The following is an 18,350-nucleotide window of genomic DNA, read 5'->3' on the forward strand; positions in this document are numbered from 1 at the left end:
CAGCTATAGATGATGAAAATATGATTTTGTACTCTACAACAGCTTCATAAATTGTGGGCTTTTTAAAAAAAATCCCTAAGCATTGTACATTTATATAGCCATAGGACATGATCGAATAGTTCAACAACACAGTTGTTTACTAGCTTGAGTTTAAAACTAACTGCATCGATGCTGAAATTTAATTGGTTTTATTAGAATGAATACAGTTTGTGAAGAAAACTAACCATCGTTATAAAACACTAACTTTCTGACTCATGACCTATTCAGAGGGCACACTATAGAATTGCGAGTTGAGACGCTGCAGTAAAACCTGCAGGAGATGCTTGTATAAAATGAAAGAACTTCCTACCCTCGTTAAAAAAGAACAAGCAAATCTTACTTGGCATACTGCACATGGTTTGATTGTGAGCATCTTGAGAAGGATGCACATAAATCACTCTGCCATAGGAATGTGTAACGGTATACGGCACCATAACACAACGTGTTCTTTGCAGCTAAAGCTCAGAGACAATACTGTTGATCAGCTTACCATTCTGAAAGCATTGACTATCCCACAGCCATCCTGCAGTCGATCAGAATTCTTCCCCCTTATGTCATTCTGCACAAAACTGGGCTCGAAGCGAGAACAATTCAGTCAACAACTAAACATAGAAGGTCCAGATCCTTGATAGGCATTAAGTGATCCTTGTAAAGACTTGAACATTCAGCTGAATCCAGGCTTCACGTACATACACTCAGCAGCTAAATGAATGGGAGGCAGCAGCCAATCCCCGCATGCTTGGAAATGACAAGCACACATGTAGTCTAATGTCGGGCTGTACCAAGAAAGAAAGAAGACGGGGGTTGGCGATGGGCTAATCGTTTCGCAAATGTTGCTTCTGAAAGAAAATTACGTTAAGTTTGTCACACACGCCAAATTGGCCCTAAGGATTTTTTTCTCTTTCCCATTAGCTGTATCAGTGATGGCAGTTTAATAAATTACTGCAGGATTAATGCAGTTTAAGGACCCCGCTGTTCCATGGTTATTGTGTTATACTCAGCTGTCTCAGAAGAATAGTTTTGCAAATCTATGGTTTCAAAGAAGCAACATAAAAGTAGTCTCAGAAGACATTAGTGAAACCAGTGCTGTTGCTTCAGTGACATTATTAGTCCCATAATCAGCTTTATGAGTTGATATTGCCTACTTCTGTCTCGATGTTTAACTGTTTTAACCTTTCAACAAAATTATACTAATCCCAGCTGTTAATCATGCATTTGTCACTTCAGACTTCAACGTACGGTACCTTTGTGAAGGTTGATTAAAAGGAGCACTCACATTTGGTGAAAGATCTTGCAGAGCATGTTTTTGCTGGCTTTGTAGTCAGAGGTGAGCACCTCCACAGAATCGGTGATTCGAAAATCTGTGCTAACAATCACATCTATTCCCGCGCATTGTGAAAGTTGAATTATAAACCATGGGGGAAATACTTATGTTACAAAAGGTCACACTGTATTAGGTTTAACATCTACTGCTGTGCCAGGTTACTCAGCTATCCAATTTGGCAGAGCTGCAGCTGAACGTTAAAGAATGGCCTCTTCCTGACTGCCTGAGAACAACATCCCTTTAAGAAAATCTGGAAGTTAATACATCTTGACTGCTTTCGAGCTTGTAAAAAAAAAGCTCCATCACAGATCAGTCTGTTTGTTTCACATCATTTATAACTGTTTGGCTGTAAATGTGTGGCATATGGAGCTTTTAGAAACAGGGGCTAGTCTCGTATTTGTATTTTTTTTATTGCGTTATTGCTGCTTGAGCGTAATTTGGTTTAAACTTCCGAAGGAAATAATTTCAGTCTTTTTTTAATTGATCTTGAGAGAATACTGAATCGCGGATATGTATCGTCCATTGAGCAGTTTATTTAAAAAAAAAACTCTCTACTATCATAATGAAAACACATCAGGTGCATGAACCGTCTCAGAAACTGGTCGAAAAGTTTCTTTTCTCTCGGAGTGCATGGTATGCCTTGCGACTAAGAATGAAATTGGCTGAACTTCAGTGTGATCCATGTATTATCTTTCCGGCTAATCTCGAACGGGATTTAGTTTTTGCAGGCTGCCTGTGTTGGAGTGAAAAGTTAAACATTCTTTCAAATGTAAAACTACTGGATTGAATTGGAGAATAGGTTCAATCTTTCAGCGTGTGTTAAGGATAGGAAAGGAGGTGGAAAGCATTAGAGAAACGGACTGGGTGGAGTGGGGGTTGGGGTAGGGGAACAATCTGGCTGTTTCTCAGTGTTTCTTTTAGAGCTATTTCTATACCTCGTTTTACTCTGTCCAGAACTCCATTTCAGGATTTGGAAGATCCTAGAATAAGCCTCAGGTATTTTTAATATGATAAAGGCTTCGATGGGATTATTTTATTAAATTTCCTGGAAATTCCTATTTTCAAATCTAGTTGCAGTTCTTCACTTTTTGATGGGGGAAGGGAAATTGAGATCTCCATCCAGCAGGGTGAGGGGAATAAAATGTTTGCCAACTGTGTAAACAGTGTAATCTGCAGCTGTCGATATGACACTTATCCTTACTAATTCTCCTTTTGTGCAAATTCCAATGGCATTTCCCGATTTATACTTTTAAAAAATCAGAGTATTAATCCTCGGAAAAGAAGCAATTTTAATGGATAAAATATTGCAGCCAATGAAATGATAGCATTATTATGGTCTTGTAGCCTTAGCTAATTCTCGGTTGACAGAATGGTCACAAGATTTCCATGAGATAATTTTCCAAATCCTGTCCTCTATCAAATAATGATTTATTTTTAGATTCCTAAAAGAAATGAAACCCTGTAAAACCATAATTTTATTTAAGCTGCAACTGCATTTGCTTTTTTTAAATATCACAATTAATTTTCTAAAGTAATTAAAACAAAAGGTTTGCTTGCTGTCAACTTAGTAAAGGAAAGGGTACATTGGCAACCGCCAAACAGATGCAGATTTAGATTTTGAACTAACCTCTCTGGTTTAAAGGGGGGAAATATAGATTGCAAATATCCATGAGTCTTCTTTTTACCTCAGAAAGGCAGGAAATGATATAATAACAGTTTTGTGACAAGGACCTCCAATAGGGTAATACCTAAGTATGAAATATAGAGTCAAATTATAGATCTGGTGGGGAAACAGTTGAAAATATTTAAGTGATATAGAATCTCTACAGTGTGGAAGCAGGCTATTGGGCACATTGAGTCCACACCAACCGTCTGAAGAGCATCCCACCCAGACACACCTCCTATCCCTGTAACCTTGCATTCCCCATGGCTAATCCACTTAACCTACACATCCCTGGGCAATTTAGCATGGCCTATCCACCTAACTTGCACATCTTTGGACTGTGGGAAGAAATCCATGCAGACTGGGGGAGAATATGCAAAGTCCACGCAGTCACTCAAGAGTGGAATCGAACCTGGGGCCTTGGCATTGTGAGGCAACATAGCTAACCACTGAGCCACCATACCATGGAAAAAGTTCAAAGGAGAACTATGAAAATGAATTCTAATTGAAAGAACCATGCTTACTCAAAAAGATTTCAAGGACTTCTGTTGGGAATCCTGAGGGACAGGATATACATGTATTTGGAAAGGCAAGGACTGATTAGGGACAGTCAACATGGCTTTGTGCGTGGGAAATCATGTCTCGCAAACTTGATTGAGGTTTTAAAAGAAGTAACAAAGAGGATTGATGAGGGCAGAGTGATAGATGTGATCTACATGGATTTCGGAAAGGCATTCGACAAGGTTCCCCATGAGATACTGGTTAGCAAGGTTAGATCTCATGGATTACAGGGAGAACTAGCCATTTGGATACAGAACTGGCTCAAAGGTAGAAGACAGATGGTGGTAGTGGAGGGTTGTTTTTCAGACTGGAGGCCTGTGACCAGTGGAGTGCCACAAGGATCGGTGCTGGGTCCTCTACTTTTTGTCATTTACATAAATGATTTGGATGTGAGCATAAGAGGTACAGTTATTAAGTTTGCAGATGACACCAACATTGGAGGTATAGTGGACAGTGAAGGAGGTTACCTCAGATTACAACAGGATCTTGATCAGACGGGCCAATGGCCGAGACGTGGCAGATGGAGTTTAATTCAGATAAATGCAAGGTGCTACATTTTGGGAAAGCGTATCTTAGCAGGACTTAGACACTTAATGGTAAGGCCCTAGAAAGTGTTGCTGAACAAAGAGACCTTGGAGTGCAGGTTCATAGCTCCTTGAAAGTGGAGTCGCAGGTAGATAGGATAGTGAAGAAGGCATTTGGAATGCTTTCTTTTACTGGTCAGAGTATTGAATACTGGAGTTGGGAGGTCATGTTGCAGCTGTACAGGACATTGGTTAGGCCACTGTTGGAATATTGTGTGCAATTCTGGTCTCCTTCCTATTGGAAACATGTTGTGAAACATGAAAGGGTTCAGAAAAGATTTACAAGGATGTTGCCAGGGTTAGAGGATTTGGGCTATAGGGAGAGGCTGAACAGGCTGGGGCTGTTTTCCCTCGAGCATTGGAGGCTAAGGGGTGTCCTTACAGAGGTTTACAAAATTATGAGGGGCATGGATAGGATAACTAGACAGCCCCTGGGGTGGGGGAGCCCAGAACTAATTGGCATAGGTTTAGGGTGGGAGGGGAAAGATATAAAAGGGACCTAAGGGGCAATGTTTTCACGCAGAGGGTGGTACGTGCATGGAATGAGCTGCCAGAGGAAGTGGTGGAGGCTGGTACAATTGCAACATTTAAAAGGCATTTGGATGGGTCTGTGAATAGGAAGGGTTTGGAGGGATATGGGCCGGGTTCTGGCAGGTGGGACTAGATTGAGTTGGGATATCTGGTCAGCATGGATGGGTTGGACCGAAGGGTCTGTTTCAGTGCTGTACATCTCTATGACTCTATAAGCTGAGCAGCACATCTATAAATTGGGATGCAGAGCATATCTATTGATAGTTTAGACTTATGTTTCCTGGACCTCCTTGATCTGATAAACTATGTGAGAAGTGTCCTGTAATCAGTGAGTAGTGAGCCTCTGTATACTTTGCTAATTGTTGTTTGGTGGGTGCTTACTGTATGCCTTCCAGAGGGATCATAGATTCATTGAATTCCTACAGTGTGAAAACAGATCATTAGGCTCAAAAATTCCACACTGATCGTCTGAAGATTAACCTATCCAGACCCATTCCCCTACTGTATTACTCCAATTTACCTCTGACTAATGCACCTAACCTACACATCCCTGAACACTATGAGCAATTTAGCTTAGACAATTCACCTAACCTGCACATCTTTGGATTGTGGGAGGAAACTGGAGTACCTGGAGGAAACCCACGCAGACAAAGGGAGAACATGCAAACTGCACACAGACAGTTGCCCAAGGCTGGAATCAAACCCAGGTCCCTGGTGCTGTGAGGCAGCAGTGCTGACCACTGAGTCACCGTGCTGCCCTGACCGAGCCACCATGCAGCCCTAACTTGTTTCTTCAATGGAACAGAGATCACATCATAAAGAGAGCAAATATTTTTATAGACTAGATCAAATCCAGGTGATCTCCTGCATATTTGAATTGCATGACTTAGATGGAGAAAAAATTCCATACAGCTTTTTATTCCTTATTGACTTTGACATTTTTTACTTTCTCCAAAGAGATTGCAAGGCAGTGGAAGAACACATGCAGGAGATGTTTCAGCTATAGTTCATTGGCTCTACTTTTACCTCCTTGTGTTGAATTTCATTCCAAAGCTCAAGTACCTTTGCTGTCTCTCCATTAGAACTCTGGGAATGCTGGACCATCAGAAGTGTCACATTTCAGATAATAATTTTGAAAAGTAGCTCTAGCTGCCCTTTCAGATGGATGGAAAAGAACCCTAGATTTTGAATAAGAGCTTGTGAGTTATGCCTGATATCCTTGTCCATGATCATATTGCTGTTTACGAGAGCTTACTGTTTTTTTTATTCACTCATGGGACATGAGCATGGCTTGCTGGGCCAGCATTTATTGACCATCCCTAGTTGCCCTTGAGAAGTTGATGGTGGGCTACCTTCTTGAACTGCTGCGGTCCATGTGGTGGACGTAGACTCACAGTGCCCATAGGGAGGGAATTCCAGGATTTGGACCCAGCGACAATGAAGGAAAATCAATATACAGTGTTTGCATTTGATGGTGTTCCATGCGTCTGCTGCCCTTGTCCTTCTAGATGAAAGCAGTCATATGTTTGAAAGGTGCTGTCTGAGGATCTTTGGTGAATTTCTGCAGTGCATCTTGCAGATAGTACATACTGCTGCAATTGAGCGTCGGTGGTGGAGGGAATCAATGCTTGTGGATGTCATACCAATCAAATGGGCTGCTTTGTCCTGGATGGTGTCAAGCATCTTGAGTGTTGTTGGAGCTACACCCATCCAGACAAGGGGGAGTATTCCATGATACTCTAGACTCACGCCCTGTAGATGATGGACAGGCTTTGGGGAATCAGGAGGTGAGTTATTTGTTACGGTTCTCCTAGTGTCTGATCTACTCTTCTGGCCACTGTGTTTATGTGCTGAATCCAGTGGAATGTATGGTCAATGGTAACTCGCAGGATGTTGATTCACTGAAGAGAACACAATTGTATGTCAAGGGGTGGTGGTTAGATTGCCTCTGATTAGAGATGGTCATTGCCTGGCCAGTTTTGTGGCATCAATGTTACTTGTCACTTGTCAGCACAAATCTAGATATTGTCCAGACTTTATTGCATTTGAACATGGACTGCTTCAGTATCTGAGGTGTTGTGAATATTGTGGAACATTCTGCAATCATCAGTGAAAATTGCCAATTCTGATATTATCATGAAAGGAAAGGCATTGATGAAGCAGCTGAAGATAGTTGGGCCAAGGTAACTATTTTGAGGAACATGTGTAGAAATGTCATGGGGCTGAGGTGACTGATTTCCAAAATCCACAAAAATCTTCTCACATATCAGGTATGACTCCAACTCATGGACAGTTTGCCCCCTGGTACCTATTGATTCCAGTTTTACTAGAGCTCCTTGATGCCACACTCGGTTAATGTAGCCTTGATATCAAGGGTTGTCACTCTCATCTCATGTCTATAATTTAGCTCTTTAGTCCATATTTGAACCAAGTCTGTAATGAGGTCAGTAGCTCAGTGGCCCTGGTGGAACCAAAACTGACCATTACTTAGCATGTTATTGCTGAGCAGGTGCTGCTTGAAAGCAGTGTTTCTGACACCTTCCAACATTTTACTGATGATCGAGTGTAGACTGATGGGGGAGTAATTGACCAGGGTGGATTTCTCCTGCATTTTGTGCATAGGATATACATTGGCAGTTAGATGCCAGGATTTTAACTGTACTGGAAGAGCTTGGCCAGGGGAGTGACAAATTTCTGAGTACTTGTCTTCAGTACTATTGCTAGAATGTTGTCTGGGCCCATAGCCCTTTCACTATTCAGTACCTCCAGGCATTTCTTGTTATCACATAGAGTGAATCAAATTGGCTAAAGACTGGCATCTGTGATGCTACCACTAGAGGAGGCTGAGATGCTTCATCTACTAAACACTTCTGTCTGAAGATTACTGTGAATGCTTCAGTCTTATCTTTTGCACTGATTTGTTGGTCTCTTCTATCATTGAGGATGGGGATATTTGTCGAGCTGTCTCCTCCATTGAGTTGTTTTATTGTCCACCATTGGATTTGGCAGGACTGCAGAGCTTAGATATGATCTGTTTATTGTGGGATCTATCACTATCTATCTATCTAGCTTTGTCTATCACTTGCTGTTTATGCTGTCTGGCGTGCAGGTAGTCCTATTTGGTAGTTTCGCCAGGCTGGCATATCATGTTTTGATTTGCCTGATGCTGCTCGTGGCATGCTCACCTGCACTCTTCATTAAACCAGGGTTTCCCTTGGCTTGATGGTAATGGTTGAGTGGGCGATAGGTCAGGCCATGAGGTTGCAGATTATACTGGAGTACAATTCTGTTGCTGCTGATGGCTCACAGTGACTCATGACTGCCCAGTCTTAAGTTGCTAGATCTATTTGAAGTTTGTCCCATTTAGCACACTGATAGGGCGAGGGTACTCTCAATGTGAACATGGAACTTCATCTCCACAAGAACTCTATAGTGCTCACTCTTACTGATACTGTTGTGGACAGACGTATCTGCAGCAGTAGATTGGTAAGGATAAGGTCAAGTAAATTTTTCCCTTTTGTTGGTTCCCTCACCATCTGCAGTAGCCCAACCTAGCAGCTTTGTCCTTTGAGACCCGAATAATTTGATCAGTAGTGCTGCTGCTGAGCCACTCGTGGTAGTGGACATCAAAATCATTGAAATCCTCAATGTTAAGAACTCCCAGGGCATCACCCTTCTGACTGTATACCACTGTGATGTCACCTCTGCTGGCTCTGTCCTGCCAATGGAGCGGACATGGTGACAGTGGTGTTTGGGGTATTGTCTGTCAGGTATGATTTTGTGGGTATGACTATGTCAGGCTATTGCTTGACTAGTCTGTGAGACAGCTCACCTAATTTTGGCACTAACCCTCAGATATTAGTAAGGAGGACTTAGCAGGGTTGACAGGGCTGTTTATGCCATTGTCTATTCCAGCGCCTAAGTCCATGCCAGGAGGTTGACCCAGTTTCATTTCTTGGTTGAGACTTTATCGATTGATACAACTGAGTGGCTTTCTATACCATTTCAGAGGCTAGTTAGGAGTCAATCACATTGCTTTGGGTCTGGAGTCACATATAGGCCAGACTGGGTAAGGATTGCAGATTTTCTTCTCTGAAGGACATTAATGAGCCAGATAGGTTTGTCTGACAATCGACAATGGTTTCATGGTCATCAGTAGATTCTTAAATCCAGATATTTTGTTGAATTCAAATTCTAACATCTGCCTTGCTAAGATTTGAAACTGGTCCCCGGAACTTGAGCTGAGTTTCTAGTTTCATACTCTAAAGATAATACCATTAGGCCATCATATTCCCCCACAGTGTACAGCGAGTCCTTCATTGGCTGTAAATGCTTTAGGACATCCTGATCTCATGAAAAGTGTTATATATTGCCAGTATATCTTCAGTATTCTCTAGTCATCATGAATGTAGGGTAGAACTGGGTGACAATTCTCATTGGGCCTGAGACATGCTTGTTCCTGTGCAAAACTTGCTTTTGCTTTGAAATATCAAGGCTTTGGTCGACCTCTGTTGTCAACCAGTGTGCCATATGATTGAATGTTGATACTGCTGGTGTTTGTAATTTTCCTAAATGCTTTTGAGGAAGCGATTATGCAAAATGTGTCCAAATTTAGAGACAAGGTTAAGTTAGAGACAGTGGCAAATATTGAATATTAATATTAAAATGTTCAAAAAAATCCTGATACTCTTTATTCAGAGAGTAGTAAGGGTATGGAATGCTTTGCCTGCAACGGTAGTAATTCGCCAACTTTAAGTACATTCAAGTTGTCATTGGACAAGCATATGGATGTACATGGAATAGTGTAGGTTAGATGGGCTTCAGATTGGCATGAGAAGTCGGCACAACATCGAGGGCTGAAGAGCCTGTATCGCGCTGTAATGTTCTATGTTCTATGATACATTCAATAGGTTAAAAAAAGGTCTAAATTAATCCTGTGAAATACAAGGCTGAGATTTGATTCAAAGGAAGATGATACAGGTTATGTGTAAAATGGAAAGTTTTTGAAGTCTTGGAGATGGAGATTTTGGGGTTTTAGTTGATATGATGGACATGTTATAGAAAATGAAAGATTTGGGAACTTTTGGATCTAAGTAACAAATGTACAGAATTTAAATCTAAGGGCTCACATTTGCAAATTAAAGACAAAAGATATTGGCTTATGCAGGAAAAATGTTCATGCTAAATGAGTGCAAAGCATGTGAAACAGAGCAATGGCTTGGCAAGAATCCTTAATAAGATCCATGAAAAAAGAGAATAGTTTCTTGTAGAGAAATGAATCAAAAACATATTACAGAGAAGTTGCCGAGATAGACTGAAGAGTTTCTCCAGCCTGAACCGAGGCTGTGAATTCTGGAAGGTGTAAGTCAATTGGAATTTCATTTACCATATTTCCTCAAACTAAAACTAGACGCCAGTAATCCGGACGTGTAACATGTAAATGCAGAGTAATCAGATCAATGGAATAAGAAACAGTGTGGAAAAAATGTTGTATTCAAAGAAAACCAGGTATTAATGATATGAATGATTGAATTATGTTGAATATATTTAGTTACACTTTCTGCATCAGTGCTCATTTAAATAAAAAGCATAAATCCAATGTGTCCTGCTACATTATTACAACAAAAAAGGAAAGCAATTTTAGCTGTTGAACTAATGTATTCCTGGGTTCTTACATTCCCTTCACATTAATAGGCACCTGAGCTTCTGGTATACTTTCTATGCTGAGTTAGCTTCTTGTCAAAAGCTGATGTATAATAACAGCCCGACTGGCTTAAGTACCCTGAGTTTAGGTGGTATTTGGACAATTTTGGGGGGTAAATTTAGTTAGGGATTCTGGTCCTGGTCACTATCTGATGACTCCTATGGACATGCATCTAGATTTTAGATAAGGGCTGGTTTGGTTCTGCTGCTCTCCCTACCTTCAAATTAAGCATCATAGAGTCATAGAGGTGTACAGCACAGAAAGAGAACCTTTGGTCCAACTTGTCCATGTTGACTAGATATCCCAACCCAATCTAGTCCCATTTGCCAGCACTTGGCCCAGACACTGTAAGCCCTTCCTATTCATATACCCATCTAGATGCCTTTTAAATGCTGCAATTGTACAAATCTTCACCACTTCCTCTGGCAGTTTATTCCATACATGCACCACCCTCTGCATGAAAAAGTTGCCTCATAGGTACCTTTTATATCATTCCCCTCTCATCCTGAACCTATGCCCTCTAGTTCTGGACTTCCCCCATCCCAAGGAAAATACTTTGTCTATTTACCTTATCCATGCCTCTCATGATTTTATAAACCTCTATAAGGTCACACCTCAGCCTCTGTCTCTCTAGGGAAAACAGCCCCTAGCCTCTCCCTATAGCTCAAATTCTCTAACCCTGGCAACATCTTTATAAATCACACTAACAATCATTGTTTACATTCATGTTGAAGTACAGTCATTTTTTCACAAGTACCACCAGATTTGAAATTACTACCAGTCTATCATCCATGTGGTAAACACTTATGAAAGTGGAGAGGAATCTTCCTTTAATTTTCATGAATTATAATTTGCTATCACCTCTCCATTCTCTGCATATTGGAGCTAGCACCATCTGCAATGGCATATGAGCTCGATCAATGCTAAAGCCATTTAAGAACCAAGCACATTGTGTAAACTAAGTTTGAAAGTTACACTTGGGAAAACAAATAGGAATTAGCTCTGCAGAAATGCAACAACAGATGTTAATGTTAGTAGGACCCATAGCAAGAAAATTCCCTATACATCACATATATCCCACAGGCAAAATCACAGTTGGTACAAAACTATGACCATGGGATAAATATAATGCACAGTAGGATACATTATTAAGAAACCGAACCGAATGCATTGGTTTCCACAATCAGTTCCCTGATCTGAAGACTGAATTTTTGACGTGCTCAAATCTTAAGCAAAGATGTTTTCTGGGAAATTTGTTTTGCTATTGGCAGCCATGCAGAGTGGTGGAAATAACAGTAGTTTAAGTGAAGGCAAAATCTTTGGATTGCTACAGATTTGGGCATCTATCTTCAAAACCCATTTCAAAATCCAAAGTTGAATCTTGGATTGGCATTTCAATCAATGCTGTTAGCTTTGGTGAAGTGGTTTCATCTTTAGCCTCCATTCCATAGGTTTCTCCATAAATTCCATATTATTTGCAATTTGTTTTATTATTAATTCTTAATAGGTTGCCACTGCTGACAGAGCCAGCATTTATTGCCTAGCCCCAGTTTCGCTTGAAAATATTGTGGTGAACTGACTTTGTAAACTACTGCAGTCAGTTTGGTGCAGGTATTCTAGAACGGCAATAGGATTGGAGCTTCAGGACTTTGATCCAGTGACATTGAAGGAATGGTTAAATATTTCCAAGTGGCTTGGAGGGGAGCATGCATGTCATGGTGTGTACATATATCATTCTGCAGTACATCTTGTAATTGGTACAACTGCTACTGAATGACAGTGATTGAAGGATTGGATGTTGGTGGATGGGTTACCTGTCAAGTGGGTTGCTTTTTCCTGAATAGTGTCAAGGTTCTTGATTTTTGTTGGAGCTGCACTTATCCAGGTAAGTAGGGAGTATTTTATCACACTCCAGACTTTTTTCTTGTGGATTGTGGACAGGCTTTGGAGAGCAGGAGGTGACATACAGAAGGATTCCTAGTCTCTGATATGTTCTTGTTGTTACAGTATTTGTATGACTAGTCCCAGGACAGTTATGGTCAGTGTAACCTCCAGGATGTTGCTGGTGCAATATTCAATGCCCCCACAGACAGCTATTTCTTGATATCACATGGAGCAAATTGAATTGACTGAAAACGAGTATTGGTGATGTTTATGTCGGGAAGACATCGTGATGGATCATCCACTCGGCTGAAGAATGTGATAAATACCTCAGCCTTATCTTTTATACGGAAATGTAAGGCTCCTCCATTGTAGAGAATGGGCATGTTAAAAGACCTGCCTCCTCCAGTGAGATCTTTAATTATCAATTACCATTCACAACTGGATATGGCAGGACTGCCGAGCTGAGATCTGACCCATTGGCTGTGAAATTGCTTAGCTCTGACCATCACTGGCTGCATAAGCTGTTTGAAACGAAAGTAATCCTGTTTGGTACCTTCACCAAATTGACACCACATTTTTTAAATATGCCTGGTGCTGCTCGTGGCATGCCCTCCCACACTCTTCATTAAACCAGGGGTCTTACCCTGGGTTGATGGCAATGATTGAGTAAGGAGTATGCCAGGCCATGAGACTGCAGATTGTTGTGGTTCTGTTCACCGAGCTGGGAATTTGTCTTGCAAACGTTTCGTCCCCTGTCTAGGTGACATCCTCGGTGCTCGGGAGCCTCCTGTGAAGCGCTTCTGTGCTGTTTCTTCCGGCATTTATAGTGGCCTGTCTCTGCCGCTTCTGGTTGTCAGTTCGAGCTGTCCGCTGTAGTGGCCGGTATATTGGGTCCAGGTCACTACAGCGGACAGCTCGAACTGACAACCGGAAGCGGCAGAGACAGGCCACTATAAATGCCGGAAGAAACAGCACAGAAGCGCTTCACAGGAGGCTCCCAAGCACCGAGGATGTCACCTAGACAGGGGACGAAACGTTTGCAAGACAAATTCCCAGCTCGGCGAACAGAACCACAACAACGAGCACCCGAGCTACAAATCTTCTCCCAAACTTTGAGACTGCAGATTGTTTTGGAGTATGACTCTGCTGCTACTGATGGCTCACAGCAGCTCATGATGTCCAGTCTTGAGTTGCTAGAGCTGTTGAAAGCTTATTTGATTGAAAACAGTGATTGTGTCGCACAATGAGATGTAGGGTATCCTCAATATGAAGTTGAGGCTTCATCTTCACAAGGACTGTATAGTGGTCACTGCTACTAATACTATCATGGATAGATTCATCTGCAGCAGGCTGATTGGTGAGGATGAAGTCAAATATGTTGATGGTGGACATTAACATCTCCCACCCAGAGTATATTCCTCACCTTTCTCAAAGTTTTTTTTAGATTAGATTAGATTACTTACAGTGTGGAAACAGGCCCTTCGGCCCAACAAGTCCACACCGCACCCGCCGAAGCGCAACCAACCCATACCCCTACATCTACCCCTTACCTAACACTACGGGCAATTTAGCATGGCCAATTCACCTGACCTGCACATCTTTTGGAGTGTGGGAGGAAACCGGAGCACCCGGAGGAAACCCACGCAGACACGGGGAGAATGTGCAAACTCCACACAGGGGGTCGCCTGAGGCGGGAATTGAACCCGGATCTCTGGCGCTGTGAGGCAGCAGTGCTAACCACTGTGCCACCGTGCCGCCCACAAGTTGTATTTAATGTGGTGTTTAGCAGAAGATTTCCTTTAGCATGTTTGTTCTTATGCCATAAGATTTCATGGGGTCCAGAGTCAATGTTGAGAACTCCCAGTGTAATGCTTTCCTGACTGTATATCATTATGCTGCCACCTCTGCTCATCACCAGGGACGATGATGGTGATGTCTGGAACATTGTCTCTAAGGTTTGAATCCATGAATATGACCATGACAGGTTGTGGCTTGACTTATCTGTGAGACAGCTCTCCGAAGTTTGGCAGTATCCCCAAATTGTTACTGAATAGGACTTTCCAGAGGTGTGTTGCTTTGTCAGGTCTGGTGTCTTCATTGATGCTATGTGATCTATACAGTTTTATTCATTTTTTAAATGACTTTTAAGCAGTTATTTCAATTGAGTGGCTTGTTTGAACATTTCAGAGAGGAGTAAAGAGTCTGTGGGTCTGGAGTCACATGTAAGTCAGATCAGGCAAGGGTGGCACAAAAAGCTAAGGAAGTTCAAGTGCATCCAGGGCATTGTTAGTTTCCACATTCTTTTACACTTATTAAAAAAAATTGCTGAAAACCTGTTCCATCCACAAAACTGACTGTGCCACAGATTGAATAGATCACCATCGTGAGTTTGTCAGCCTTTCAGGAGGCTCTTAAAATTAAGCACTACTTAATGCAAGAACACTAATTTATATATTCATTTTTTTAATTTGTAGAGAAACTGACTCTTGTACACCAATGTAGCTAGTGAATGAATCTCCATAGTTCCTTTAAAACCATATTAAATTAATCATTAAAACTGGGTTACACTCAGGCTTCGGAGTTCACGTATTGAATCAAATGACATTTTTTGTCATAAACTTTTTTTTATTGCTGTTAATAAAAATGCACCAAGCTGCCTTTCTTAAATGTATCAAAGAATTTTTGATGCAAGAAAAAATGTAAAATGAATTTATCTCGATAACATTGCTTGAATATGCTAGATCTTGAAAGAGATAACTTTTGACAATATTCAAATGAATTTCAGCAAAATTTAAAGAAATGAAAACTTCTAGAAACTAGTGCAAGTTATTTGTGAATTGCTGATTAAATCCAAAATGGAATCCATTGCCAATGACAACAGGCAGCACAGGAACATGTAGGTTGCAGTGGCTTCCACAGGGACTTGTAGACTTTGGAGGAGAAACATGTTGTTGGATAGCACAGAAACAGGGCACTACTCATGATGGATACATTTACATCTGACCTTGAGACATTTCTATTTAATTCTGGCATTAATTCAGGATGCATTTGACACTATTCAATTCAATTCCCTACAATATGGAAACAGGCCATTCAGTCCAACAGGTCCACACTGACCCTCCAAAGAGCAACCCACCTAATCCCGTTCCCCCGATGTTTACACCTGACTAATGCACCTAACACTATAGGCAATTCAGCATGGCCAATTCACCGGACCTGCACATCTTTGGATTGTGGGAGGAAATCAGAGCACCTGGAGGAAACCCACACAGACACGGGGTGAATGTGCAAACTCCACACAGACAGTTACCGAAGGCTGGAGTCGAACCTGGGTCCCTGGTGCTGTGAGGCAGCAGTACTAACCACTGAGCCACCGTGCCATAAAGTGGATTTATTTCAAACAGTAAGTCCAGTGAAACTGTGAATGGAAACCTTAATCTAAGATACGGCACAACCTGATTCTGAAGTAAAGATCTCCAAAACAAGGAGATCTTTGTTTGATGAGCTTCAAACTCCGATTAGAACCTGCTTATGCATTTATGATATATGGTTTTCCACTGGTTTGAAGATATGGCTGTTTTTGTGCCATCCTTTCTTAGTCTGGCCTACATGTGACTCCAGACACACAGCAGTTTGTGCTATTTCTACTCTAAGTTGCAAACTTGAGGAACTAATGTTTCAGTACAGCTGAGCTTTCAAATTGTAATGGGAGTTCTTACTGTTGAACGAGCAGTTTACATCAGAGCTATAATCAACGGTAGCTAGAAATGGATTCAGTTGTAAGACCTGGAATCATTTCACATCTCGTTATCCCATAGTCCTCATAAATAAATTACTGGTGCACATCATTAATCTTGTCTATAATAAAAAATGAGGTTGGCATTCTGGGCAAGAACTGAATAAATGCTATTTTCCAGTCAAGTGCCAAAATCTTAAAAGCTGAAGGAACATCATGTCTCACATTTTTTAAGCCAGATTTGTTTTATTTGTATTTAAAGAGGTGTGTGGGAATAAGAAAAATAATCTAGATGATTTGGTTTATTATCTAATGGAGGTTCATGCCCTTATCTGTATCACTGATCCAAAATTTATTTATAAAGATACCTTCTTCCCATTTCACGTCAACAGCATACAGGACAAGGAACAGAGACCCAAATCTTCCAAATCGTTGAAGATGGAATGAATATTGGAAGAGCTATGAAAGGACCCTTAGTAACCCGAACAGTAGATATATATGGGAATTGCTAATCAAATTAAAATTGATGAGCTGATTTTCATTCTGCTTGCGAACCTCTTCCAATGCCACTGAACCCGAGCTTAGGATGGAGACCTTGGCCAGATATCTAGGACTTATGAAGGAGACAGTGCACAGTTTAATAACCTAACATCTGTGTGACTCAATTGAGCAGCTCAACTGACCAACCAATTAGCCTCCAGCGTTCCAATCCTACAGACCCAAATACCAACACAACCACCAAACCCAACCTGACCTGACTACCTGCCCAATCCCAGACCACCAAACTATCTCTATCCTACAGCCTGACACAACATCACCCCACCAACCATTAGATTAAGCCCCTCCCCTGACACTGCCTAGCTACCCACTCACCTGCCTTACTTATCAGAGCAACAAATCAAATTAAACTTATCCACTTCACTGATCTACCTATCTGCTCACACATTCATCCACTTTGGAAACCACACACATTTATTAAAAGACTTGGACCTTTCTAAGCTTACGTGAATCTGGTAGCTCGTGCTGTAAATGGGGAATGGGGTGTCTTTTCCTCTCCCTGACTCTATTACACTTGCTGTCTTTCCCTGGAGATGCTGCACTGTCAACTTGTGCTTCAGTTCGAATTGTAAGATCCCAGAAAAAATGGACCCATTATCAGATCAAGGAAAAGTTCATGAACAGCAACAATTACTCTAACAGTCCTGATGACCACAAGATCCAAAGGGGAATTACAATTTGCAAGTGGATGAATTTTATCCTCCTTAAAACGAGACATAAAAATATCTGGTTATAACAGTTTAATATTAAGCAGAAATATCATGTAAAATATTATATTTTCATCAAATGAATGGTTTTATTTCATTTCGCAGTTGAATTATTTTTAATTCATTAATTGGGATATGTTTGTATGAGTTGTCAAAGATTGGAGAACAGTTAAACATGTTCTGATTTCTAGACCTTTTTCTTGAAAAATGTTAACTTGTATCACTCTACACAATTGATACACTCACTGTTACTAGCATACTACTTTTTAATTTGGAATTGGTCTAAATTGTGTTATCTTTCAATAACTTCATTAGTGCTAAAGAGCAGCAAGTCCCTAAAATTTAGAAACCCATTTGCTATCAACACCAACTGAATTTCTTTCTTCTACTTTAAATCCTAAATATATGCATTGCATATGAAAGTGCTTACGTAAAGAAAAAAGAAAACTTATGTGGCGACATTAGATGCATTTCAGACTTGTCCTTGCTCTTTATCTCTATGTATCTCTAATAAAGACAAATATCCCACATGCCTTCTGAACCACTTTATTTATGAGTCCAGTTACCTTTACGGACTGGTGCACAGCAACAACAAGGTCTCTTTGATCTTTTGTGCTTTCCAAGGTTCTACTTTTACCATATATTCCATTGCCTTGTTTATCCTTGAATTCCATTTGCCACTGACTAATTCATCTATCCCCTCCTGTCTTCTAAGGCTACCCTCTTCACTATTTACCACTCCAGTAATTTCCATCTCATCAAAGCTGATCAACCTTCCATATTCAAGACTAAGTCATTTATATGTAACACAAATAGCAAGGGTCCTAACACTGATCCCTATGGGACCTCACTGGACACAGGCTTCCAACCTCAAAAACACCCTCAAGCATCACCATCTGCTTCCTGACACTCAGCCAATTTTGGATCCAATTAGCCATATTTCCTTGTTATCCAAATCTAAGGCCTCGCATTTAGCCATACTGATGAAGAAATAGGCACGTTCTTTGATTATGTTTTAAAAGGGGGCAATTTCTACGTCTGTTCCATTGTTCTTATTAT

At 41.0% G+C, this 18,350-nt stretch overlaps 1 protein-coding gene across 10 annotated transcripts in view; it reads right to left on the reverse strand.

The window, feature by feature from the left end:
* tenm4 (teneurin transmembrane protein 4) overlaps positions 1 to 814 on the reverse strand; it is a 658,797-nt gene extending 657,983 nt beyond the window's left edge. For 3 of the 10 annotated variants that reach the window (XM_072577680.1, XM_072577676.1, XM_072577671.1), the window contains exon 1: positions 530 to 813. The gene's annotated coding sequence lies outside the window, so the exon portion shown is untranslated. Of the gene's footprint in view, positions 1 to 529 lie in introns of all 10 variants that reach the window. The other 7 variants (XM_072577675.1, XM_072577674.1, XM_072577677.1 and 4 more) reach the window with 5 other exon arrangements.
* Between the last annotated feature and the right edge of the window lie 17,536 nt (positions 815 to 18,350).

Source organism: Chiloscyllium punctatum, chromosome 9, assembly GCF_047496795.1.
Source record: "Chiloscyllium punctatum isolate Juve2018m chromosome 9, sChiPun1.3, whole genome shotgun sequence".
Taxonomy (NCBI): Eukaryota; Metazoa; Chordata; class Chondrichthyes; order Orectolobiformes; family Hemiscylliidae; genus Chiloscyllium; species Chiloscyllium punctatum.